Source organism: Chlorocebus sabaeus, chromosome 14 (genome assembly GCF_047675955.1).
Source record: "Chlorocebus sabaeus isolate Y175 chromosome 14, mChlSab1.0.hap1, whole genome shotgun sequence".
Lineage (NCBI taxonomy): Eukaryota > Metazoa > Chordata > Mammalia > Primates > Cercopithecidae > Chlorocebus > Chlorocebus sabaeus.
This window is the reverse complement of record NC_132917.1, coordinates 38,793,488-38,820,291: the sequence shown is the minus strand read 5'-3', so window position 1 is coordinate 38,820,291 and position 26,804 is coordinate 38,793,488. Positions and strand designations below refer to the sequence as shown.

At 39.4% G+C, this 26,804-nt stretch overlaps 1 protein-coding gene and 1 non-coding gene across 5 annotated transcripts in view; one reads left to right on the top strand and one right to left on the bottom strand.

Moving 5' to 3' along the window:
• SOS1 (SOS Ras/Rac guanine nucleotide exchange factor 1) overlaps positions 1-26,804 on the top strand; it is a 146,966-nt gene that overhangs the window by 31,553 nt on the left and 88,609 nt on the right. Inside the window, exon 1 of one of the 4 annotated variants that reach the window (XM_038006832.2) lies at positions 2,814-2,833. The exons of the other annotated variants lie outside the window; for them this stretch is intronic. The gene's annotated coding sequence lies outside the window, so the exon portion shown is untranslated. Of the gene's footprint in view, positions 1-2,813; positions 2,834-26,804 lie in introns of those variants that run through there. 4 annotated transcript variants of the gene reach the window in all.
• Positions 11,870-11,973, bottom strand: LOC119627391 (U6 spliceosomal RNA). Its single transcript, XR_005243590.1, has one exon. It is a non-coding gene; the product is annotated as a U6 spliceosomal RNA (small nuclear RNA).

Sequence of the window (26,804 nt, the reverse complement as noted above, 5' to 3'; positions counted from 1 at the left end):
AAATTAGCAAAGAGTGACATTATTTAGTATTTTTGCAAATCTCTTAATAGTACACTCTGGATTCTCATTTTCTGTTTCTGCATTCAGTCGGTTTGTGATATGCTGTTTTAGTTGAAATATATGAAGAAGAACTCAGCCTCCTACATATCAATATTTGAAAAGAGAAAAGGTATTTAACAACTTTTTCAGATATTATGAATATTGTATTTTTCTTTAATGTCAAACCCCACAAGTGGTAATTTCTTATAGGTTAATTACAACATGGAATCTGAAACTATAGCAGTGAACTTTTTGTTCCTTACAGTAGAAGTAGCAATGCATCCTTATAAAGAGGCTGTAAAGGCTTTCCAATTGGCTTTCCATAATTGCCACTCCATCACACTCAAAAGTCAAAGTCCTTATGTGATATGGCCTCCTACTGTCTCTCTGATCTCATCTCCAACTCTGCTGACTCTGCTCTAGTCACACTGGTCTCCTTGCTGTTTGTTCCTCTAAACAGTCTCCTGTCTCTGGGCTTTTGTGCTTGTCGTTCCCTCTCATTTCTTAACAAATAGATTCGATATTGTGTTAAATAATCTTAATTTAGTGAAGACCTACCAGAATATATTTGTTGAATGTGGAAATAATCTCTGAACAGAACTGCTTATATACTTGGCAATGGCATTGTAATCAGAAACACTTAACACTTTTATGTCAGACTCTGACCTTGTCATGTCTTGGTGGAAGTGAAAGTGTAAGTGGCACCAAGTCACTTGGATTACCAGTACTTTGCTACAGAGTACACAAATGTGCCTCCTCATTGCAATAACACTAGAAATTGTTTACTACTGTAGTTTCCTAAGAACTAACCACATAGATGATCATGCATTTCAGGAAAATATCATAGAAATAGGAAAGATTCTAACCCAGGTCTTAATTATTCATGTATGGAAGAATGGCCTGTGTATCTTCATTATATGTGTAGGGGAAAATAGTGCTTATCTTTCAAAATCGTTGGAAGGTTAGAGATCCTTTTGTTAAATCATGTTAGTTTAAAAAAATGCATTTATTTTAAAAAGTATTTCTATAGTATTAATAACTGATTTTTTGAAATCTTTGTACATGCTTAACGTGGCTTTCTAAGAGTCACAGTTTACCAAAGAAGTGATACTGCCTCATTAAAGTTCTGAAGTTAACATTGTAGCACTTTGATATTTAGAAGTAAATTGTCATTTTCATTTTAAACTTTAATTTGGGAATTTAAGTAGTATGAAGTTTTTCTCAAATGCCTAGTTTGGAGAGACTATTTTTACAACTAAGAGCTTTCAAGTAGATTTAAATTTGTCTTGCTTTGAAGATACTTTATGTCATATCACACTTTCAGATTTCTTTTAGTTTTGTAAAATTTCAAGTTGCTTTTTCTTGAATTATAAATTTATTTGGTGTGTTTTGGTTTTTAATCATTTCATTTATTCATTCAACCCAGCAACAGAAATGCCAAGCAGTGTTCCAGATATCAGGAGAGAGCGGGTGATGAGACAAAGTCTCTTACATTCTAGTAGGAGAAAGCAGACAAATAGACAAAGAAATACTGTAGTTTTAGATAATAGTAAGTAGAATCAAGAAAATAAAGCAGGTTGTGATAAGTAGGGTCTGAGAGGCAGGAGAGTGGGGGTACTCTTAAAAACATAATGGTCGAGGACAGCCTCTCTGAGGAGGTGACATTGGAGAAGAGACTAGAATGTTCAGAAGCAGCCAGTAATGCAGAGACTCTGGTGGAGGAGCACCCTAGAAGAGGGTAGTTAGTGTAAGACCTTGAAGCAAGATAAGCTTGGGGTATGCAAGAAACATCAAGACAAGCAGTATGTGCAGTAAGCTGTGATCCTCCCACTACACTCCAGCCTGGGTGAAAGAGAAGACCCTGTCTCCAAAAAGAAAAAAGAAAAAAAGCAACCAGTATGACTAGAGTATAGCATATGTGAAGAAGAGTGAGAAAAGTTACGTTTGGAGAGATAGGAACCACTTCATGTAGGGCTTTAGCACTAGTGATAGTAGAACTCTCGAGGATTTTAGGCGAAGGAGTGACATAATCAAACTTAAGTTAAAATTTTAATTATGGTCAATTTGTGAAGAAAAACAGACTTTTGTGGGGATAATAATGAAGCAAAGTGACTATTTTAGAGAAAAGAGGTGATGGCAGTATGAGCTAGTAGTGTAGGTAGTGATAAATGATCATAATTGGGCTATGTTGTGTCCATTGGAGTAAACCATTAGGAGAGAATGATGACTTGGAAGTTAAATGAAGGAGTGGCAAGAAAGTGAAAGTGGTCAACTGTCATACTGCCAGGAGGTCAGATGAGACGCGTACAGGGATTTAGTCCTGGCCATATTATAGAATGGCATCTCCTGGTGACCATGACAGCCCTGGGTGGAGAAGCCTGGGGGGCTGGTATAGAAAAGGTGACTGTGGAGATCCTTTTGAGGAATCTACCTCTGAAAGGCAAAGAATGTCGTGAATACTGGGGGACATGAGGAAAAGGAAAGCTTTTTTTTTTTTTTTTTCTTGTTGTTTTGAGTGCTTTTATATGCCAGTAGGAGTGATCCAGTTATGTTTAAGTTCATTTCTTTGTTCAGGAATAAGGAGAGGATTTCCTGAGCTAAAACAGTAGAAAAAAGGGGTTGGAAAAGAGTTAAGGGGCTTATAGATGATTATTTATACCTATGGGAAAGTTGAACTTTTCATTTGGATTCACAGGTGGAACATCAGGAGTTGAACACACTGCATATGTAATTTCATACACTTATTCAAAGTGTAGTGAGCTTCCACTCAAGTACCAGGAACTAGGGTACAAAGGTAAGACATGCTCACTACCCTCAAGGAGGTAAAAATCCAGCAAATAGACAGATGTGTATACTCTCGCTGCACAAAGGACATTCCTCAGACCAGCAGTGTTGGCCTCACCTGAGAGGTTGATAAAAATACCAAATGCTCGGCCAGGCACGGTGGCTCACGCCTGTAATACCAGCCCTTTGGCAGGCCGAGGCAGGTGGATCACCTGAAGTCAGGAATTCGAGACTAACCTGAGCAATATGGTGAAACCCCGTCTCTACTAAAAATACAAAAATTAGCTGGGCATGGTGGCGTGCACCTGTAGTCCCAGTTACTCGGGAGGCTGAGACAGGAGAATCACTTGAACCCAGGACGCGGAGGTTGCAGTGAGCCAAAATCGCACCACTGTACTCCAGCCTGGGTGACAGAGTGAGACTCTGTCTCGAAAAAACAAAACAACAAAAAATGCCCTACCCAACAACTACTGAATTGGAAGCTGTATTTTTAACAAAATTTCTAGGTGATTTAAGTTTGAAAAGCACTGATACACATAAACTATACATTAAAAAGATGCAATAAGCACTAAAGTTGTTTTGTTTTGTTTTTTGAGACAGAGTCTTGCTCTGTCGCCTAGGCTGGAGTGCAATGGCACAATCTAGGCTCACTGCAACCTCCATCTCCCAGGTTCAAGCAATTCTCCTGCCTCAGCTTCTCTAGTAGCTGGGATTACAGGCACCTGCCACCATGCCTGGCTAATTTTTGTATTTTTAGTAGAGATAGGGTTTTGCCATGTTCGCCAGACTGGTCTCGAACTCCTGACCTCAGGCGATCCGCCCACCTCGGCCTCCCAAAGTGTTGGGATTACAGGTGTGAGCCACCACACCAGGCCTGCTAAAGATTCTTACAAACAAAAAATACTGTGTGTAAGAGCTCAATTACTGTGTCAGCCATCCCCCAGCCCCCCAAAAGAAGAAAAATGATCATAGAGGAAGAAGTTCCCTGGATTGGCATATTAAAAGGTGCTTGATAAGAGTTTGTTGAACTAAACTAGCCCTAGGCACTACCATTTGAAGGTGAATTATTTGCTATTTAGTAGTCTGCATTTAGTGTTTATGCACAGAGTGGTTTTGTTTTTTCTTTTTTCTTTTTTTTTTTTTTTTTTGAGACAGAGTCTCACTCTGTTGCCCAGACTGGAGTGCAGTGGTGTGATCTCAGCTCACTACAACCTGTGCCTCCCAGGCTTAAGTGATTCTCCTGCCACAGCCTCCCAAGTAGCTGGGATTACAAGCGCATGCCACCACGCCTGGCTAATTTTTTTTTTTTTTTTTTTTTTTTTTTGTATTTTTAGTAGAGACTGAGTTTCACCATGTTGTCCAGGCTGGTCTGGAACTCCTGACCTCAAATGATCCACCTTCCTTGGCCTCCCAAAGTACTGGGATTACAGGCGTGAGCCGCTTCGCCCGGACCAGAGGTTTTATAAATAGATTATTTCAATAAAAAGAGTGAGACTCAGATCTCAGAAAGAGAGGATAAATGAAAGCCAAGATTACATCAGTTGATTGACTATACTAGTGCCATGAACATGGGAAGTGTTAGGATATAAAGATAAGTGAGACAGTCACTGCCCTCTAGTAGGAGACTCAAGGACATGTTTTTTTACTTTTTGGGTTATAATCCAATAGTATTGCTACTTATTTTGTTGTGTAAATTGTTGCAGCTTTGGTCATTGGGAGCTTTTTTAGGTTGGCTTCCTTTCCTTTCCTTTCTTTTCCTTTCCTTTCCTTTCCTTTCCTTTTTCCTTTCCTTTCCTTTCCTTTTTCCTTTCCTTTTTCCTTTCCTTTTTCCTTTCCTTTTTCCTTTCCTTTCCTTTCCTTTCTTTTCTTTTCGAGACAGAGCATTATTCTGTTGCCTAGGCTGGAGTGCCGTGGTGCAATGGCTCACTGCAACCTCCACCTCCCATGCTCAAGCAATTCTCATGCTTCAGCCTCCCGAGTAACTGGGATTACAGGTGTGTGCCACCATGCCTAGCTAATTTTTTGTATTTTTAGTAGAGATGGGGTTTCACCACGTTGGCCAGTCTAGTCTTGAACTCCTGACCTCAGGGTGATGTGCCCATGTTGGCCAGGGATGGCCAAGGTGCTGGGATTACAGGTATGGGCCACTGTGCTGGGCCAGGTTGGCTACTTTTGAACACTACTTTATGAGTCAACTTTCTTGCTCATTTCTTCTCTATTTTGAGGGCTGCCTAATATTGGATCAGTGTTTTATGAAGAATGTGATCTCTTGACTGGCCACTCTATCAGTATCACGAGAGATGTTTTGTTTTGTTTTGTAAAGGCACATTCATCATTAGTGAAATGGAAATGAAAACCACAATGAGATACCACTTCATACCAATTAGGGTGGCTACTATTTAAAATAAAAAACCAAAAACAAAAACCAAAGGACAACCACATGGATGTAAAGAAATTGGAAACTTTGTGCATTGCTGGTGGGAATCTAAAATGGTATAGCTTCTGTAAAAAACAGTATGGCAGTTCATCAAAAAACTAACCATAGAATTACCGTATGATCTAGTAATTCCACTTCTAGCTGTGTACTCCAAATAATTGAAAGCAGGGATTTGAACAGATATTTGTACACCAGTGTTTACAGGCAGCACTTTTCACAATAGCCAAAAGGTAGAAACAAACCACATGTCAGTTACCAGATGAATAGATAAATAAAATGTAGTATATACATACATGTAATAGAATATTATTCAGCCCTAGAAAGGAATGTAATTCTGGTGCTGCAGCACAGGCGAACCTTGAAAACATTTTACCAAGTAAAAAGAAGCCAAAAACAAAAGGACAAATGTTACATGATTTCACTTCTGAGATACCTAGAATAGTTCAGTTTATAGAGACAGAAAGTAGAATGGTAGTTTCCAGAGCCTACGGGGGGAGGAATTGGGGATTTATTGTTTAATTGGTGCAGAGTTCCAGGCCAAGGTGATGAAGTAGTTCTGGAGATGGATAGTAGTGATGGTTGCACAACAATGCTACTGAATTGTGCATGTAGAAATGGTTAAATGGTAAATTTTGTGTTGTGTGTATTTTACCACAATTGAAAAAAAAAAAAAGTCACTTCCTTGGCTCCATCCCAGGCATACTAAAGTAGAATTTCTATTGGTGGGGCCTAGAATGCTGCATTAAAAAAAAAAAAAAGTCCTTTTCAGTTTATTGTTACACATGGTTTAAGAACCACTGATACATGGGATTATCTGATGGAAAGTGGGGTAAACTGGATTTTGTTGGTATATATTTAAAGAGAAATTTATCAGATTGATGAGTTAAAGTATAATCATCTAAGTTTTTATGTTTAATTCAGCTGTTAATATTTACACCTTACTTCATGTGGTTAATGTGAGTAAGGACTACTAATAATTATTTAGCATTCTACCACATTTTAAAGCACTTTCGGCTGGATGCAGTGACTCATGCCTGTGATCCCAGCACTTTGGGAAGCCAAGGCCGGAGGATCACTTGAGCCCAGGAGTTCAAGACCAGCCTGGGCAATGTGGCTAAGCCCCATCTCTAAAAAGAAATAAAAATTAACTGGGCATGGTGGCATGCACCTGTAGTCCCAGTTACTCCAGAGGCTGAGGTGGGAGGACCTCTTGATCCTGGGAGGAGAGGGGAAGCAAAGGTTGCAGTGAACCAAGATTGCATACTGCACTCCAACCTGGGGGACAGAGTGAGACTCTGTCTCAAAAATAAAATAAAATAAAGCACTTTCTGACATGTTATCTCATTTGATCATCATGTTATCCTCTGGTGGTGATAACTGCCATTTTCAGGTGAGACGCTTGAGACTTTGGAGATTTAATGAGTTGCCTAAGATTATACAGATAAAGTCAGACGTCCAAGACAGATCTGATTACAACTCCTCTTAGCAGTGTCCAAGAGAAGAGCAGGTATTATTGAGGCCATTGTAAATATTCTGTGTTTAATTGTTTTGCCACCCCAAAAATGTAAAATTACTAAGTCATGAACCATAGACTTAAGACGACTTTATTTTGTAAACATGACTATTACATGACAGTGCCACTGTTCTTGCCATGTTGGCAGTGGTTAATATTTACAAAACTAAGATACTTTATTCTGTCTAAGAAAGTATTCTTATGAAGTATTACTATATGAATACTTAATAAAATACTAAATAATGCGATTTATCTGGAAATCTAAAGCAGATCTGTGAGTCTGTGGAATTGTTTTTCTTCTCTTCCTTTGCATTGAAGCGGCTTCTATACCCAACCATTTGTGCATAATAGTATAATTTTCAAAAACTGTCACCAGATGCAGTGGCTCATGCCTGTAATCCCAGCACTTTGGGAGGCTGAGGTGGGTGGATCACCTGAGGTCAGGAGTTCAAAACCAGCCTGGCCAAAATGGCGAAACACCGTTTCTACTAAAAATACAAAAATTAGCCAGGCATGGTGGCGGGTGCCTGTAATTCCAGTTACTTGGGAGGCTGAGGCAGGAGAATCGCTTAAACCGGGGAGGCAGAGGTTGCAGTGAGCCGAGATCGTGCCACTGCACTCCAGCCTGGGCAACAGAATGAGACTCTGTCTCAAAAAAAAACCACACACACACAACTGTGACTATTTCCCTTTTGAAGAATGTATTTGTCACAGTTGAGCCCAGGAGTCAACAGACTCCTGTCCTTTCCTAGGACATCCAGCCATGTTTTAGTAAAGTAGAAAGATGTGGGGAAAAGCCATTTCTAGTGTTCCTGTTTTACACTAATTTTCCTCTAGCTTTCCTGTCGACCAACATGGAATTGTCAGGGAAGGGCATTTTTATTTTATAGTGATTTAATATCTAATCACTTCTTATTTTGATAGGACAGGGCATTATATGATAAAATTATTAAAAACGTAATCCAGACTTGCTTCCCAATATGTAGTATGTTAAACTGCCTGTTTGCTAATTGCATGTCTCAAAGATCTCAAGCATAATGGAGTCCAGAACTCTTGATCTCTTGTTCCCTCTCCCACTTATGAAAACATCTGCTCATCTTACAGTATTCCTTATCCTAGTATATGCACCTGTATCTGGTCAGTGATCTGGGCCCTATCTAACTCTTAATTTCATTATTAATTCCTTCACTCTCCCCTTCACTTGTATACAGTCTGCTTCCTTTGCCTAGAATGTTATCCTTCTCACTTCACCAATACACTTTTCACCTAAATTCTGCTCACCCTTCAGCTTTCAGCTGTAATCTTTTCCAGAACCACTAGGTTAACTTAGACGGCCATTTAGTAGCCTCATGGTATCCTGTACTTTAACAAGAACATCAGTAATAGCTACAGGTAACATTTATTAAAGACTGACAATATATTGGTATGTAATATTACCAGAAGGAGTAATTAATTTGCTCAGGGGTTGCACTCTGGTAATTGAAAGAACAAATATTTTAATGTAGACAATGTAGCCCACACTTAACCTTCTTACTACTCTGCCTCTTACATAGTTATACTTTTGTTTATTATTATGTTTAAATAAATTGTTTGTTTGATGGTCTAGTTCCCCTATTGTACTTCTAAGCTCCTTGAGGGTGGGGGTTGTGTCTCTTATACTGTCTGTTGAATGTGTGCATGTATCATATTTGGGATATAGCCTTTCCATTACTCAGAAAGTCTGAAAAATTGATAAAATTCGTAGGTGGAATTCACAGATGACATTGACCATTTTATTGTCTAGAAATGATAGTTTCTGTAAATGTGAAGAAATCTGTTTAGGTCATCTAGTAAATCAGTTTGCTGTGAAGTGGTCATAATATCAAGGAATCTGATTTATTTGGAGAAGTTTGAATTTGAAAAGTTTTTTTCATTGTTTGTTATGGCTTTGGTTTACTGGAAACTAGAATCTACTGCTTAGAGGTTATGAGCAAATTAATTGGTGAAGATAGTAGAAAGACACTTGGATCACAGTTGCCATCTCTTGGCATTTTAAGGAAGACTGCCAATGATAGGCAGTAGACATACATCACATGTATTGTGAATTGCCATTCCAGCTTTAAATATACCTCTTAGAATGTGATTGAAACTTAAAATAGGGTAGGATAACTGCCCATGCCTGGAATCCCAATACTTTGGGAGGCTGAGAAAGAAGGATCACTGGAGCCCAGGAGTTTGAGACCATCCTCAGCAACATAGTAAGACACCCATTTCTACAAAAAAATGAAAAAATTAGCTGAGCATGGTGGTGTATGCCTGTAGTCCCAGCTTCTCAGGAGGCTGAGGTGGGAGAATCACTTGGGCCCAAGAGGTCAAGGCTGCAGTGAGCTGTGAACACGCCACTGCAGTCCAGTCTCGTGACACTCAGAGTAAGACCCTGTCTCAAAAAAATAAATAAATAAAAATAAAAATAGGATAGGATAGATGGGAACACTAGCAGAGAAAACACTGGGAATTTGATAAAGCGTCCCATCTGTGTCAGGACATCATTGATACAGGGATACATGCCACTTTTGGAAGATAAAGAGCATAGTTGAAGAGGAACTGAAAAACCATCAGAGATTCTTCTTGAGTCAGTTCCTTGCTTTATTGGTGGGAACTCTGTTATCACATAGTAATATTTTTAAAAAGTTGTTTAGGAAGGTCATACGGTTTTTAAAGCAAAACATATGAAAAATGATATGAATTTAGCACTTGACACATGTTTGGAATTTGATGTGTGTAGTTATTTTCTGTGGGAAAGGACTTTAAATATATCTTTCCCATGGTTAATATATACACTGGTGTAAACCACATACCAATGAAAATTTTTAATTAAATTTATATTTTATTTTATAGACACATAGACATAAATGTTATAAATGTGCTTAAATATGAGTAATTTTTAGTAGAGCTTTAGGGGAGGAATGATTCATTCTTTCCCCCTTTTCTATTCACATCCCTGCCTTGCCCAGGACCATTTATAACCCATGTTGACAACAAAGGTTATATTCTTCCATATTTCTCTCCATGCTGTCATGCTCATGTGTAAATATGTACTTAATTTATAATTACACATACACGTGTATATATGTATATGTGGGGTTTTTTTTTTTTTTTTTTTTTTGAGAATTCCCTGTATTTTACATTTTTTTTGTGAGTTTTCTCACTTAAGAATACCTCATTTAGCAGGGGGGTGGCTCACGCCTGTTGTAATCCCAGCACTTTGGGAGGCCGAGGTAGGTGGATCATGAGGTCAGGAGATTGAGATCATCCTGGCTAACACGGTGAAACCCCGTCTCTACTAAAAATACAAAAAATTAGCCAGGCGTGGTGGAGGGTGCCTGTAATCCCAGCTACTTGGGAGGCTGAGGCAGGAGAATGGCGTGAACCTGGGAGGCGGAGTTTGCAGTGAGCTGAGATCGCGCCACTGCACTCCAGCCTGGGTGACAGAGCGAGACTCCATCTCAAAAAAAACAAAAAAACAAAAAAACCCCACCTCACTTAATAGCTCTAATTTGTTCTTTTTCATGGCTACATATATAGTTGTATTAGTTTGCTAGGGGTGCCATAACAGAGTACCACAGACTGAGTGGCTTAAACAATTAACAGCAATTAATTTTCTCGCAGTTTTGGAGGCTAGAAGCCCAAGATGAAGATATTGGTGGGTTGTTTTTTTCTGAGGCCTTTCTCCTTGGCTTAGAGATGGCTGTCTTCTCCCTGTTTCTTCACATGGTCTTTCTTCTGTATTCAAATTTCCTCCTCTTATTAAGGATGCCAGTCTTGAACTGGATTCAGGCCTACCCTAATGACCTCATTTTAACTTAATTACCTCTTTAAAGACTTTATCTCAAAATACATTCACATTTTGAGGTGCTGGGGCTTAGGACTTCATATGAATTTTGGAGGGACATTATTCAGCCCATAATAATCATATTCCACAATGTATCCAACCATTCCCTTACTGGTGGTCATTTATATTATTTCTGTTTTTTGCCACTATGCAATAAAATCTTTGTATGTATACCCTTTTATTTTTACAGGATAAATTCCCAAAAGTGGATTTTCTAGGCAAAGGGTATATTTTTAATTTCGATAGTGGTTGCCAGATTACTTTTCAAAAAGTCTATCAGTTAGCATTTCTACTTGTAAGGTATGAGAATAAGCTTTTTCCAAGAACGGTCTATATTCGGGATCCCTCTTCCCTTCTTCCTCCTACCATCTATTCCTCAACTGCTTATAATTTGGGTTTTGCTCCAGCTACTCTATTCATATTCCTCTCTCAAAGGCCACTAATTCTGTGCTATTGCTACATTAATTGTTTAAAAATATTCTGTTTGCGTTTTGCAACATTTGAAGCTCCTGGAGACTGGTTTTTGTGTGTTACTTCTGACTTCCTTAAGAATATACCCTAACCACCATTTCCTGATTCTTTTGCCTCATCTTCATCTGCTTACTGCTTGGATGTAGGTACGTCCCAAGATTCCATTCTGCTTTAAATTGCTCCTGTCCACCTTGGACTGGGAGATTTTTATCTACTTGTACTATTTCTATTACCTGTGTGAAAGTTAATCATCTGAATTGGGTCATTTTTGTCATACCCAACTAAATCAGTAGAGGGGCCAAGGGGAAAAAGCGTTCAGGGTCTGTAGCATTGCTCTAGAAATGTAATTCTCTGCAAGTCCACCGCTAAAACTGCCTATTTATATAAACAAAAACCAGTTTTATCTACGTCTGCTGAGATAACTTGCTACAACTCTGGGACTAATTTTGCTCACCAACTGGAGTTTGCCAGCTCCCCAAAGCCTTACTAATACCAATAAACTTTCTATCAAGACCACATAGAACATTTCTTCTTCATAAAACCCCCAACCATGTCTTTGTTGTTTGGACATACTGAAGACCACCCAGTCTACATCTGTGCCCCAAATTGCAATTCTTTCTTCCCAAATAAAATGTTAAATTTGGAGGTTTGTATCTACATTTTTATTTGGACTTTGACACCTGTGGGTGACTGGATGAATCCCAGATCCATATTTTTGGCCTTAAGCTCTCTTTTTTTAAAAAATTTAAAAAAAATAATAATGGAACGCTTCACGAATATACATGTCATCTTTGCGCAGGAGCCATCCTAATCTCTGTATCATTTTGTTTTCAGTATACGTGCTGCCGAAGCAAGCACTAAGCTCTTTTTTGAGCCTCAGACATAGCTAGATTTCAACCTGTACTCAAATAAATTTAAAGTAAAATTTGATTATTACTGTAAGATACCTCTGTGGGGATAGCTACTGGGTACAAAAAGTAATTAGAGTGAACAAGACCTAGTATTTGATAGCACAACAGGGTGACTAGTCAGTAGTAATTTAATTGTACATTTTAAAATAACTGAAAGTATAATTGGATTGTTTGTAGCACAAAGGGTAAATGCTTGAGGGAATGGATATCCCATTTACCATGATGTAACTATTATGCATTACATATCTGTGTCAGGTGTCTTGTGTACCCCATAAATATACGCACCTGTGTACCCACAAAACTTTTTAAAAATTGGTTTTATCAAAAAAGGTTGAATAAGCAAATTTTTATAAAAATATTTACCAATATTTAATAACTATGAGTTTTTTTTTTTTTTTTTTTTTGAGAGACAGAGTCTTGCTCTGTCGGCCAAGCTGGAGTGCAGTGGTGCTTATTGCAACCTCTGCCTCCTGGGTTCAAGTGATTCTCCTGCCTCAGCCTTCCAAGTAGCTGGAATTACAGGCACCTGCCACCACGCCTGGCTAATTTTTGTATTTTTAGTAGAGACAGGGTTTCGCCATGTTGGCCAGGCTGGTCTCAAACTCCTAACCTTAGATAATCCACCTGCCTTGGTCTCCCAGAGTGCTGGGATTACAGGTGTAAGCTACCGTGCTTGGCAAATTTTCTTTTTCTTTTTTTTCCGAGGACAGAGTCTTACTCTGTCGCCCAAGGTAGAATGCAGTGGCACGATCTCGGCTCACTGCAGCCTCTGCCTCCAGGGTTCAAGTGATTCTGCTGCCTCAGCCTCCCAAGAAGCTGGGATTACAGCTGCGCATTGTCATGGCTGGCTAATTTTTGTATTTTTATTAGAGACGAGGTTTCACCTTGTTGGCCAGGCTGGTCTCAAACTCCTGACCTCCAGTGATCCGCCCGCCTACACTTCCCAAAGTGCTGGGATTGAGGCCTGAACCACCACAACCAGCCACTATGAACATTCTTTACTAATAAATAAGCACCATCTTGCATTACAGCTACAAAAATTATTTTTTGTTCTTGTTTTCGAGACAGGTCTGAGTAGCTGGGACCACCTACGCCCAGGTAATTTTTTGGTTATTTTTTTGGAGAGACAAGGTCTCACTGTGTTGCCCAGGTAGGTCTTGAACTCCTCAGCTCAACCAATACACCTGCCTCAGCCTTCCAAAGTGCTGGTACTATACGCGTGAGCCACTGTTCCTGGTCTCACAAAAATTATTGTGTAGGTTGTATTTTAGCTAGCCTATCACAATTCTTCCAAGTTTTTAAATGGTTTCTGTTGCTTATAAAATATTCTCTATTGATAGCCAACAAATTCTAATTTGGTTATTACTAGGCTATCAGTGCAAAAACAAAATTGCAGTTAAAAACTTGTAAAATCTCATATGCCTAAATACCAGGACCGGGTTTATAGTTGTATCAATTTATTTGTTTTTCTTAACAGCATCCAAATTAAAAATAGGAGTATTTTTGTTTACTTTAAAAAGTGATATACTATTGGCTGGGCGCCGCCGGTGGCTCATGCCTGTAATCCTAGCACTTTGGGAGGCCGAGGCAGGTGGATCACGAGGTCAAGAAATCGAGACCATCCTGGCTAACATGGTGAAACCCCGTCTCGACTGAAAATACAGAAAAACTGAGCCGGGCGTGGTGGCAGGCACCTGTAGTCCCAGCTACTTGGGAGGCTGAGGCAGGAGAATGGTGTGAACCCCAGAAGCGGAGCTTGCAGTAAGCCGAGATGGTGCCACTGCACTCCAGCCTGGGCGACAGAGTGAGACTCTGTCTCAAACAAAAAAAAAAAGTGATATACTATTTGTATTTTGTAACATTCATTGAAGAAAACACTTAAGACTTTCAAAACTAGAATAATATTATTTTAATTTCTTAAAGCTTTGAAATATACATTTAAGCCGGACGCGGTGGCTCAAGTCTGTAATCCCAGCACTTTGGGAGGCTGAGACGGGTGGATCACAAGGTCAGGAGGTCGAGACCATCCTGGCTAACACGGTGAAACCCCGTCTCTACTAAAAAATACAAAAAACTAGCCAGGCGAGGTGGCGGGCGCCTGTAGTCCCAGCTACTCGGGAGGCTGAGGCAGAAGAATGGCGTGAACCCGGGAGGCAGAGCTTGCAGTGAGCTGAGATCTGGCCACTGCACTCCAGCCCGGGCGACAGAGCAAGACTGTCTCAAAAAAAAAAAAAAAAAAAAAAAAAAAGAAATATACATTTAAGAGTGCATATAACTTCAGTTTAAATATTCAGTTTAAATCAGGGGTCCCCAACCCATAGGCTACAGACTGATACTGGTCCATGGCATGTTAGGAACCAGGCTGCACCGCAGGAGGTGAGCAATGGGTAGGTGAGCAAAGCTTCATCTGTATTTACAGCCACTCACCATCACTTGCATTACCGCCGGAACTCCACCTCTTTTCAGATCAGTGGAGGCATTCAATTCTCAGGAGCACGATCCCCATTATGAACTGTGCATGTGAGGCATCTAGGTTGCACACTCCTTACCAGAATCTAATGCCTGATGATCTGTCACTGTCTCCCATCCCCCCATACGGGACCATCTAGTTGCAGAAAAACAAGCTCAGGGCTTCCATTGATTCTACATTATGGTGAGCTGTATAATTATTTTATTACATATTACAATGTAATAATAGAAATAAAGTAAACAATAAATGTAATGCACTTGAATCGTCCCGAAACCATCCTACCCATCCGAGTGTGTGGAAAAGTTGTCTTGCCCAGAACTGGTCCTGGTGCCAAAACGGTTGGGGACCACTGACTTTACGCATGCTTCCCCACCCACCTTCCCCAAGTCTGTAGAAAAATTGTCTTCCACAAAACCAGTCCCTGGTGCCAAGAAGGTTGGAGACCGCTGGTTTAAATAATAATGAAATGAACGTGTATGTACCTAACATACAGGTTAAAAAATGAAGTATTTCTGGCCAGGCACAGCAGTTCACGCCTGTAATCCCAGCACTTTGGGAGGCCAAGGCAGGCAGATCACGAGGTCAGGAGTTTGAGACCAGCCTGACCAACATGGTGAAACTCTGTCTCTACTAAAAATGCAAAAATTAGCCGGGCATGGTGGCACATGCCTGTAATCCCAGCTACTCAGGAGGCTGAGGCAGGAGAATTGCTTGAACTCAGGAGGTGGAGGTTGCAGTGAGCCAAGATTGCACCACTGCACTCCAGCCTGGGCAACAGAGTGAGACTCCGTCTCAAAAAAAAAAAAAAAAAAAGTATTTCTAATATTTTTAGAGGCTTCTGTAGTTTCCTAACTGATTGCATCTTCTTTCCCCTCCCCTGGAGGTAATAGCTGAGTTTTAGATTAATCAAGTACTTAAATTACTTTATAGTTTTGTCACATATGTATACATTAATAAACAATGAATATAGTTTGGTTTTGCTTTTTTCTGAACTTGATATAAATGGATCATATTGTTTATATTGTTCTGTAACTTATATTTTTGCCTCATTTTATGTTTTTGAGATTTCATTTATGTTATTGTGTGTAACTTTTAGGTCATTCATTTGTGCTGATAAGTAATACTCGTTTTCTAAATCTACTGCAATGTATTGGTCCATTCTAATGTTGATGGACATTCTGGTTATTTCCAAGTTTTGCTTTTTAAGCACTGCTGTTAACGTTTTTGTGCTTGTTCATCTGTTGCACACATGTAAGAGTTCTATAATGTAGCAGTCCTCATCCTATTTATTTATTTATTTATTTATTTATTTATTTATTTTTGAGACAGAGTCTTGCTCTTATCACCCAGGCTGGAGTGCAGTGGCGTGATCTTGGCTCACTGCAACCTCTGCCTCCCAGGTTCAAGCAATTCTCCTGCCTCAGCCTCCCGAGTAACTGGGACTACAGGCGCATGCCACCATGCCTGGCTAATTTTTGTATTTTTAGTAGAGACGGGGTTTCACCATGTTGGCCAGGATGGTCTCAAACTCTTGACCTCATGATCTGCCCGCCTTGGCCTCCCAAAGTGCTAGGATTACAGGCATGAGCCACCGTGCCTAACCAGTCCCCAACCTTTTTGGCACCAGGGACTGGTTTTGTGGAAGACAGTTTTTCCACGATGGGGGAATGTTTTTGGGATAAAACTGTTCCACTTCAGATCACCAGGCATTAGATTCTCGTAAGGTGTGCAACCTAGATCCCTCACATGCGCAATTCACAGTAGGTTTCACGGTCCCATGACAATGAGAATCTAATGCTCCTACTGATCTGACAGATGGAGCTCAGGTGGTAATGCTCCCTGGTAGGCTGCTCGCCTGCTATGCAGCCCGATTCCTAATGGGGTTTGGGGGATTTATTGGTTGGCAGCCAGGTGTTGGGGACTCCTCCTATAATGGATTTAGAAGTAGAACTGCTGGATCATAATATGTGTGTGTGTTTAACTTTACTAAATAATGTTAAACTTTAATCCAAATTGTTATTTTTTTATTCCCACCAGTAATGGGTAAAAATTCACATTTCTTTGTATCTTTACCAATACTTGATACTCTTATATTTTAAAATTTTTGTCAAAATAGTAGGTGTAAAATAATGTCTTGTAGTTTTTATTTGTATTTACTTGAAGACAAATAAATGCAAGGCTGAGGCTAGAGATTGAGATTGAGGCTGAGCACCTTTCTAATATTTATGGGGCAGTTGTGTTTCCCCTCCCATGAAATGTCTGTACATGACTTTTGTCCATTTTAGAAAATTGAGGGTTTGTTTTTATTAAATACTTTGTCATTATTTATCCTGGATATTTCCTTCGTAGGTTATATGTGTCCCAGTGTGTGACTTATCTTTCCACTTTTTGTGATATGTTGATTAAGCAGTAGTTCTTAATGAAATTGAATTAGGATTTTTCTTCATTTTATACTTCTTGTGTCTTTTTAAATAAATTCTTTACTAACTCAAGTTATAAAGATATCCTGCTATGCTTTTACTAAACATTTCTGAATCTTTTGCTTATCACCGTTATGTACTTGATCCATTTTCAGTTGGTTTTTATATATGGTATGTGATAGGGAATAATTTGCCAATGTCCTAGCACTATATATTGGATGATCCATCCTTTCCTCATGAATCTATACTACTGGCTCTTTGTTTTATATTATTTTCATACAGGATCTGTATATAAGCTCTCCATTATGGTGGTCTTTCTGTTTCTGCACTAATATCTTACTGTCTTAATCATTGTAGCTTAATCATGTCTTTATCTGGCAGGAAAAATAGTTTTTTGCCTGATTTTTCTTTATAGGAGTGCCTTAGTTGTTCTTGACTCTTCTAAATTTAGGATCAACATCTCAATTTTTCAGAAAATTGTTTCAATTTTAATAGGAATTATAATGTTTAGAGTATGGGAGAATTGACATCATGAGATATTATGGTACTTCATTAATACTATTTAAAGTCTTCTAAATGTCATTCATTAAAGTTTAAAAATTTTTCTTCATAAAGGATCTTTTTTTTTTTTTTTTTTTTGAGAAGGAGTCTCACTGTGTCATTGGGGCTGGAGTGCAGTGGCATGATCTCGGCTCACTGCAACCTCTGCTTCCTGGGTTCAAGCAATTCTCCTGCCTCAGCCTCCCAAGTAGCTAAGATTACAGATGCACACCACCACACTCATTTAATTTTTGTATTTTTAGTAGAGACAAGGTTTTACCATGTTTGTCATGCTGGTGTCGAACTCCTGACCTCATGTGATCCACCTGCCTTGGCCTCCCAAAGTGCTGGGATTACAGGCGTGAGCCACCATGCCCGGCCCATAAAGGTTTTAGACACATTTTATAAGATTATTTTCATGGTTACCGTATTTTATTTTTGCAACTATCATTAAAAAATTCTATTTTCTGTTTTTTGCTTATGTAGGAGTACAACTATCTTTTATAAATTATTTCAACAATTTTACTAAACTCACTTATTAACTCTTGTAATTTTTCTATAGATTCTTTTGGGTTTTCAATTAGAATAATTATATTACCTGCAAATAATAACAGTTATATTCCTTCCTTTCCAATCTTTTTTGTCTTATTGGCTAGGACCTACAGACAATGTTGAGTAGACATTGTGATAGTAGGTATCCTTGTCTTGTCCCTGGTTTTAAAGGTAGTTCTTGGCCGGGCGCGGTGGCTCAAGCCTGTAATCCCAGCACTTTGGGAGGCCGAGACGGGCGGATCACGAGGTCAGGAGATCGAGACCATCCTGGCTAACACAGTGAAACCCCGTCTCTACTAAAAAGTACAAAAAAACTAGCCGGGTGAGGTGGCGGGCGCCTGTAGTCCCAGCTACTCCGGAGGCTGAGGCAGGAGAATGGCGTAAACCCGGGAGGCGGAGCTTGCGGTGAGCAGAGATCCGGCCACTGCACTCCAGCCTGGGTGACAGAGCCAGACTCCGTCTCAAAAAAAAAAAAAAAAGGTAGTTCTTTTAGTATTGCACTCTTGATTATGATTTTTGTTGTAGGCTTTTTGTTTATATCCTTTATCAAGTTTAGGAAATGTTCTTCTATTTCTAGGACCTAAGTTTTTGCTTGTATATTTGTTAGGAACCATTCATTGTTACCTTTTCTGCGTCTATTGTCATTTTTCCCCTTTATTTTGTTATTGGAGGAATCACAAAAGATTTACTTTTGTTGAACCAGTCTCAGTTCCTGAAATAAGCCCAAGTCAGTCATGGTGTAGTATCTTTTCTAAACATATCTAAATTTGGTTTGCTACTCTTTTTTTTTTTTTTTAAGGTAAGGTCTCACTCTGTCACTCAGGCTGGAGTGCAGTGATGTGATCTTGGCTTACTGCAGCCTCCGCCTCCTGGGCTCAAGCAATTCTCCCACCTCAGCCTCCCCAGTAGCTGGGACCACAGGTGTGTGCTACCACGCCTGGCTAATTTTTGTGTTTTTGGTAGTGATGGGTTTTTGCTTTGTTACCCAAACTGGTCTCGAACTCTTGAGCTCGAGCCTCAGCCTCCTAAAGTGGTGGAATTACAGGCATGAGCCATCACACCCGGCCCAGTTTGCTACTTTTGTTTATGATTTTTTTTCATCTATGTCCATGAGCAGTTATTCTTTCCTAGATAGTGTTGGTTTGGTTTAGTGTCAGTTGTACACAGCACACATTGTGTGAGGTTGGAATTGTCTATTTCTGGAAAGATAAAATTACCTTGTGGGAAGATTTTAAACCTTTGATACAATTTCTTTAATGATTAGAAAACCATTAGAAATGTTTTATTTCTTTTTGAGTCAGTTTTGATAATTTACAATTTTTAGGAATTTGTTCACTTTACCTAAATGTTTAAAGCTTTTCTTGAAGTTTCTCATAATTTTCTCTTTTTAAACTGCTATATTTGTAGTCATGCCCCTCCTTCTTGTGTATAATATGGTAATATTTGTGCCTTCTCTTTTTTTCTTGATCTTTTAGCAATTTTTCTATTAGTACTTTTCAAAGTATCAACTTTGTTTTTAATTTTTTAAATTTTAAACATTTATTATAATATTTTGAGATGGAGTCTCTCTGTTTTGTCCAGGCTGGTCTCGGACTCCTAGACTCAGGTAATCCTCCCGCTTCAGCCTCCCAAGTAGATGGGATTACAGGCGTCAACCACCACACTTGACTCTCAAGTTTGTTTTTTATTTATTAACTGTTGCTTTTCTTTATTTCTTTCCTTCTTTTAAAGGAGAAAAAAAGGTTGAAAAAAATGTAGGAGCCACTTGATAAAAGAATTTCAGGTTTGTTTCCCTAGATGTAATACAGGAACCTTAAACTCATGTCAGACTTGAATTTCTTATCTTTCCTGGAAAATATTGTCTTCTAGTATTTCCTGTCCTAAGTTGGTGGTTCTCTCTTGTTGATGCCCCCACCACCCAAAAAAGTAGTTATCCCAGCCTACCTCTTTTTACCTTAACAGGCCCTTCTTTCCCACCTCCCACTGTTTCTGCCTCGGTCCAGGTCTTCATTCTCTCTTCTTACAGAGCCTGTGGCATCATTCCAACTAGTTTTGTTTCCTTCAGCCTCATCCCTTTTAACCCATCCTTCATACTGACATTTTTGACTTCAGCAAACAGTCCAATTATGTCCATGTCTCATTTAAAACCTTACAATTATTTTCTGCTACCCTGATCACTTCCCAACTCTTTAGCATGATATGCAACCTGGGCCTTCCAGTCTCCCTACATGTACTCTTTGGTCCATGGTCCAACCTAGTTTCCCCAACACATCATTTTGTTCTTGGTCTCTATGCCTTTTTTTTTCTGTTGAGACGGAGTTTTGCTCTGTCACCCAGGCTGGAGTACAGTGGCACAATCTTGGCTCACTGTAACCTCTGCCTCCCAGTTTCAAGTGATTCTCATGCCTCAGCTTCCCGAGTAGCTGGGACTACAGGCATGTGCCACCATGCCTGACAAATTTTTTTTTTTTTTTTTTTCTTTTTTTTTTTGAGAGAGAGTTTTGCTCTTGTTGCCCAGGCTGGGGTGCAATGGCGCGATCTTGGCTCACCGCAACCTCCACCTCCCAGGTTCAAGCGAATCTCCTGTCTTAGTCTCCCAAGTACCTGGGATTACAGGCACGTGCCACTACGCCCAGCTAATTTTGTATTTTTCGTACAGACGGGGTTTCTCCATGTTGGTCAGGCTGGTCTTGAACTCCTGACCTCAGTTGATCGCCTGCCTCGACCTCCCAAAGTGCTGGGATTACAGGCATGAGCCACCACACCCAGCCAGAGAAAATATTTTTAGTTTGTTTATGGGAAAGATGTAAGTGCTCTGATTTGTTTGATTTTTGTCTTTTTAAATTTAATTTTTCTTTCCCCCGCCCGAGACAGTCTCAGTCTGTCGCCCAGGCTGGAGTGCAGTGGCACCATCTCTGCTCACTGCAACCTCTGCCTCCTGGGTTCAAGCAATTCTCCTGCCTCATTTGGAACTACAGGTGTGCCCCACCACACCCGGCTAATTTTTGTATTTTTGTTAGAGATGGGGTTTCACCATGTTGGCCAGGCTGGTCTGTTTTTTTTTTCCCCTGAGATGCAGTCTCACTCTCATCCAGACTGGAGTGCAGTGGCACAATCTCGGCTCACTGCAGCCTCCACCTCTTGGGTTCAAGTGATTCTCCTGCCTCAGCCTCCCCAGTAGCTGGGATTATAGGTGGGCACCACCACACCTGGCTAATTTTTGTCTTTTTAGTACACACAGGGTTTCATCATGTTGCTCAGGCTGGTCTCAAACTCCTGACCTCAGATGATCCACCCACCTCAGCCTCCCAAAGTGCTGAGATTACAGGCGTAAGCCACCGCTCCCAGCCCAAGCTGGTCTTAAATTTTATTTCTTGATGGAAGATTTTTGCCTTGGTTTTTAACCTCAGAGTGAGGAGAAATAAGCACCTAAAGCATCAAACATTGACTAAAGAATTGTAACACTAAGAAAGAGATTTTGATGATTCCAATCTTTATTATTTAGCTTTGAGAATACCAGTTTTATCTCAAATTCTGTCTTTATGTGTATAAATAAAAGTAGCAGATCTGAGCTCAAGACATGACAGAACATAATTTAGAATCTCTTCCAGTTCTCCAGAGAGCCATTAACTAGCAAGCGATATGAAAGATTCATCAGAATTCAACATAATATTTTCTGGCAGTTTACCCAAGGGGTTCCTGAATACCCTTGAAGGACTTACTTATCAAACAACTAGGAATTGATATATACCTAAATCCCTTTGCCTTTTCAGATTCCATAAAACCTGGCAATAACAGCCAACAAAGTTGCTTCAGAATCTGCTGGAACTTACTAGAGACAAAATGAACTGTCCAGATAGAATCAAGTAGTCCTTAAGGAAAGTTTATAATTTCAGAGTTTTCATCTTTAATTGAATATAGTGATTACTCCTTAAAAGAACAATTACTATAAAATTCTTATTCAGGCTGTTGTTAATTATTTAGTAATATTTAAATTACTTTAAGAAAATACAGTTAAAGAAGTATATGAAATTTTCTGTCAGTAAACATAAGTATAAAATGTAATGTTTTTTGAAAACTATTAGGTTGGTGCAAAAGTAATTGATGTTTTGCCATTAAATGGCAAAACTGGGAAAACCCACGTAGTTTAAACCCAGTTTGAAGTGCTTATTTATAATTGCTCATAAACACATGCAACTCAGAATCAGCTGTACATGGCTTCTGAAGACTGCCGTAAGATTTGACAGGGTAACCTGTTCTATACAGAGTTGAAGAACTTGGATCATTTGATCTATTAAATGTGTCTGAGTACCATTTATGATGAAATGGAGCACTTTGGCTATAACACTATCTCATGGAATAGAAGTGTTTTTATTCTGCCTACATGTGAAATATAATACTACTTCTGTTTGCTGTCTAAAGAAATACCCTAACAGCATCTTCTTGAAATAATAAAGAACAGCCTGTGTATTTTTAGGAGTTGGTACTCTGCTTGCCTTTTAAGTATGGATCATTGCCTTTGTTTTTCAGTTAGAGTTTTTAAGTTTTATTTTTGTTTTCAAGGGGGTAAAACAGTTTATCGATCTCTTAAATACATGGATGAGTTTTGTGATTCCCATTTGACGATTTTAAGATGTGAGAAAGGTTAATGTCCAGAAGCTTAGAAGTGCGGTTGGCATCATGCCTTATTTTCTGTTTAAGCCAACTGATGATTTGTTTGATTTATTTAATAGTTCTTCTTTGGATATTAGTAACCACCAATAAATAAAACTGAATATGAATTTCCAAAGCTTTGCTTATACAAAGTGCCAAACTTAATCAACATTTGAATTATATGTGCTAGAATTATAAGCAGTATCACATTGTTGTTTTTAACCATTGCATTTTCACTGTTGTGGCTATATACAACTCTATATAATTAACATCTGTTTTAGTTCTGTTTTTGTATGGTGAATGGTTTCTGCTTTAAAGGCTTATGCTCCTGAAATCAGCCAAACGCAACCAGACTCTCTAGTCTTACCATCACACCTTTTCAGTTTTAATTCCAAGAAAGAAATATTTTATTCCTCTCACCTCTATAACACAGAAGCCTTGAGTATCCCCTGAATCATCAGGGGTTTAGAGTGAAAAGGAGAAAATTATAAGTATATAAAGCCCTGCCCAGTTGGAACATCACTGTCCAAAAGAGGAAATAGACAAGAGAACATGTAATTATAAGTCAACATGATAAACCCAATAACAGAAATGTGGTACATAGTACAGGGATTCACCCAGGGAAGAGTATAAGGACCATATGAGCAGGGATTATGTTTGATTCCTATCTCTATATCCAGCACCTAACAAAGAGTCTGGTATTTAATAGATTCAACAAATCAGTTAAATGAATGAGATTAATTCTGCCTTAAAGATGAGAAACAAGGAAGTCTTCCTAAATTGGGTGTAATCTGGGTTTTGAAATTCAAATAGCTTAGAAGAAGAAAAGGACAAAGAAAAAAAATTGAAAAAAAAAAAAAAAAAAAAGCCAAATAGGCAGATAAAAAAAGTTAAGAAAATGAATGACAGGCATGGGGAACAGTGTGAGTGAAACAGCATGCCATGTTTTAGCAAACTGCAAATAGTTCAGATTGCATCAGCGTAAAGTGTAAATTGAAGAGCAGCTGGAAATGGAGCTATATTAGTGAAGAATTATATACAAGGGCTTCTTTGAAAAACAATGAACCTTACAAAAAAACTTAATCATACTTTCTTGAATACTTTCTAAAACATGTTTCAGGATGTCTAGACCCTTTCTTCAAAGGCCTTTGATATTTTTAAAAGGTAATTCGAATTATTGATGAAATATTTTCGTTTTAACATTTATTATCTTCTCTAACATTTGAGATTTATGTCAGATTTTTAATATTTTGTATAACTTATAAACATTGCGGTCCTTTGTGTAACCAATGATGATTTTCCCTTTTCAAATTAAAAAGATTTATAGGACTGTATTTGCATTTATGACGTGAGATAGATGTTTATTAAATAGTATGACAACATACTTCAAGCCAAGTTTTATATGGAAGCCCACTATGTAAGTAGATATGGTCCATGGGTATCCACTCCCTACACTTATGGGTCTACTAGGGTACTCTGCAGATTCCTCCAGGTTCAACAGTCAAGGGTTTAGTGGAAAGAGCCAAGAGGCCTGAGTTCAATATTTACAGTTAGTGACTGGATTGTGGGTGTCTCCTTTTTCTTTCTCATCGTCTAAATAGAGGGACTCTCTGGGTGCAGTGGCTCACGCCTGTAATCCCAGCACTTTGGGAGGTCAAAGTGGGCAGATCACTTGAGGTCAGGGGTTCGAGACCAGCCTGGCCAACATGTAAAACCCTGTCTCTACTAAAAATACTAAAAAAAAATTAGCCCAGCGTGGTGGCAGGCACCTGTAATCCTAGCTATTTGGGAGGCTGAGGCAGGAGAATTGCTTGAACCTGGGAGGTGGAGGTTGCAGTGAGCCAAGGTTGCACCACTGCACTCCAGTCTGGGCGACAGCAAGACTCTGTCTCAAATAAATAAATACAGTAAATAGAGGGACTTAGTTAAATGACTTCTAAAGTCCCTTTTAACTCTAAGTCTGTGGTTTTATAAATCTGTAGCTATAGTTTATGTGATGCTGGGGCTTTGAACTGGAATGTAACCCCCCAGTTATAGCTACATTTTCCAGGACTACATCTAAGTGAAATCAGGAGCAGTCTATATTGTATTTTTCTAAAAAACTTAAGTTGTTCTTTTTTTTCATGTTAAATTTAAGATTTTGGTAGAATAGGTGGAACTATCTCACAGGTAATTTGAAGTTTGAGTCTAAAACTGAGGAGAGAAGTCAGGACTAGGGATAGATTTGGGGTTATCCATACAGGTGACTGTTAAACGTGGAAGTAAATGAGGTTATTTAGGGGGCAGAAGAGAAGGGAGTAAACAATCAAGAGTAGAAGGGGTGGAGGAATGGAGGAAGATATGGAACTCTACAAGGACATGGAAAAGGAATAAGGAAAGTAGGGAAGAAATTGAATAGAGTATGTCCTAGTACTAAGGAAAGAGTTTTCAGAAATGAAAGGAACTTTACTGAGAGAACCAGATAGAAATAGCCCACCATGTGGTGTTAGCATTCACTGCCAAATGAAGATGTTGGTCATTAAGATAAAGGTTATCTGAAAAGACAGTTTAAGCAATTGGGGGCATGCAAATTGGTGTACAAAAAGAAAACTTTTGCAAGTTCCAGGTTTTGGTTTTTTTTTTAAAGGTCATGCTAAGTATTGAAGGGGAATAAGTTTATATGGTTTGATACCTACACACATTAATCAGAGTGTGGTGGTATGGTGAATGGAGAGCACAGAACTCAGAATTCTGGGTTCTAGTACACACTCTCTATTATTTTAACTGTGCAACCATCCAGTCACCTAACAGGGTGGAGATACTTGTAAACAGATAAATTATAATCAGATTGCTAATTGCTGTACTCAATATGATCAGAACTTCTTGGGCAAATGATTTAAGCCTTCTTGGTTTCTTCACCTGTAAAATTAAATTGTTAAGAAAAATTTGTTTTAGGCCAGACACAAGGTCTCATGCCTGTAATCCTAGCACTTTGGAAGGCCAAGGCAGGTGAATTACCTAAGGTTGGGAGTTTGAGACCAGTCTGGGCAACATGGTGAAACCCCGTCTCCACTAAAAATACAGAAATTGGTCGGGCGTGGTGGCAGGTCCCTGTAATCCCAGCTACTAGGGAGGCAGAGACAGGAGAATTGCTTGAACCCAGGAGGCGGAGGTTGCAGTGAGCCGAGATCACACCACTGCACTCCAGCCTGGGTGGCAGGGTGAGACCCTGTCTCAAAAAAATAATAAATAAATAAATTTTGTTTTAAAGCTCATAATCTATGTAGTACCTCTTAATGCAGTTCTGGATTGTTACAATGCTGTTTGCCTTTAAAATGTGTATGAATGCATACATATATATGTATACATATATGTACTTTTTTTTTTTTTTTTTGGTGAGAGGGAGTCTGGCGCTGTCGCCCAGGCTGGAGTGCAGTGGCCGGATCTCAGCTCACTGCAAGCTCCGCCTCTCGGGTTTGCGCCATTCTCCTGCCTCAGCCTCCCGAGTAGCTGGGACTACAGGCGCCCGCCACCTCGCCCGGCTATATTTTTGTATTTTTTAGTAGAGACGGGATTTCACCATGTTAGCCAGGATGGTCTCGATCTCCTGACCTCGTGATCCGCCCATCTCGGCCTCCCAAAGTGCTGGGATTACAGGCTGGAGCCACCGTGCCCGGCCATATATGTACTTTTTAAGAATTATTATATAGGATATTATCTTTTATTGTTGTTTTGAGACAGGGTCTCCCTCTGTTGGCCAGGCTGGAGTACAGTGGTGTAATCATAGCTCACTGCAGCCCTGGCATCCTGGATTTAAGCGATCCTTCCACCTCAGTCTCTGGAGTAGGTGGGGACTACTACAGGCATGTGCCAGCCTACTGGGCTTTTTTTTTTTTTTTTTTTTTTTTGGTAGAGACAGGTTTTCCCTGTGTTGCCTAGGCTGGTCCTGAACTCCTGGCCTTAACTGTTCCTCATTGGTCAGCCTCAAAGTGTTAGGATTACAGGCATTAGCTACCACTCCCAGTCTAGTACACTGTTTATAAAATTTTCCCTGTACACTGAGGCTGTCACACCCTCTCAGTTATTGAAGTGTAGTAGAACAGGCCATATTGTGTGCTCTGAGCCAGTGAGTACTGTGCACTTTCATCCAGTAAGTGCCCTACC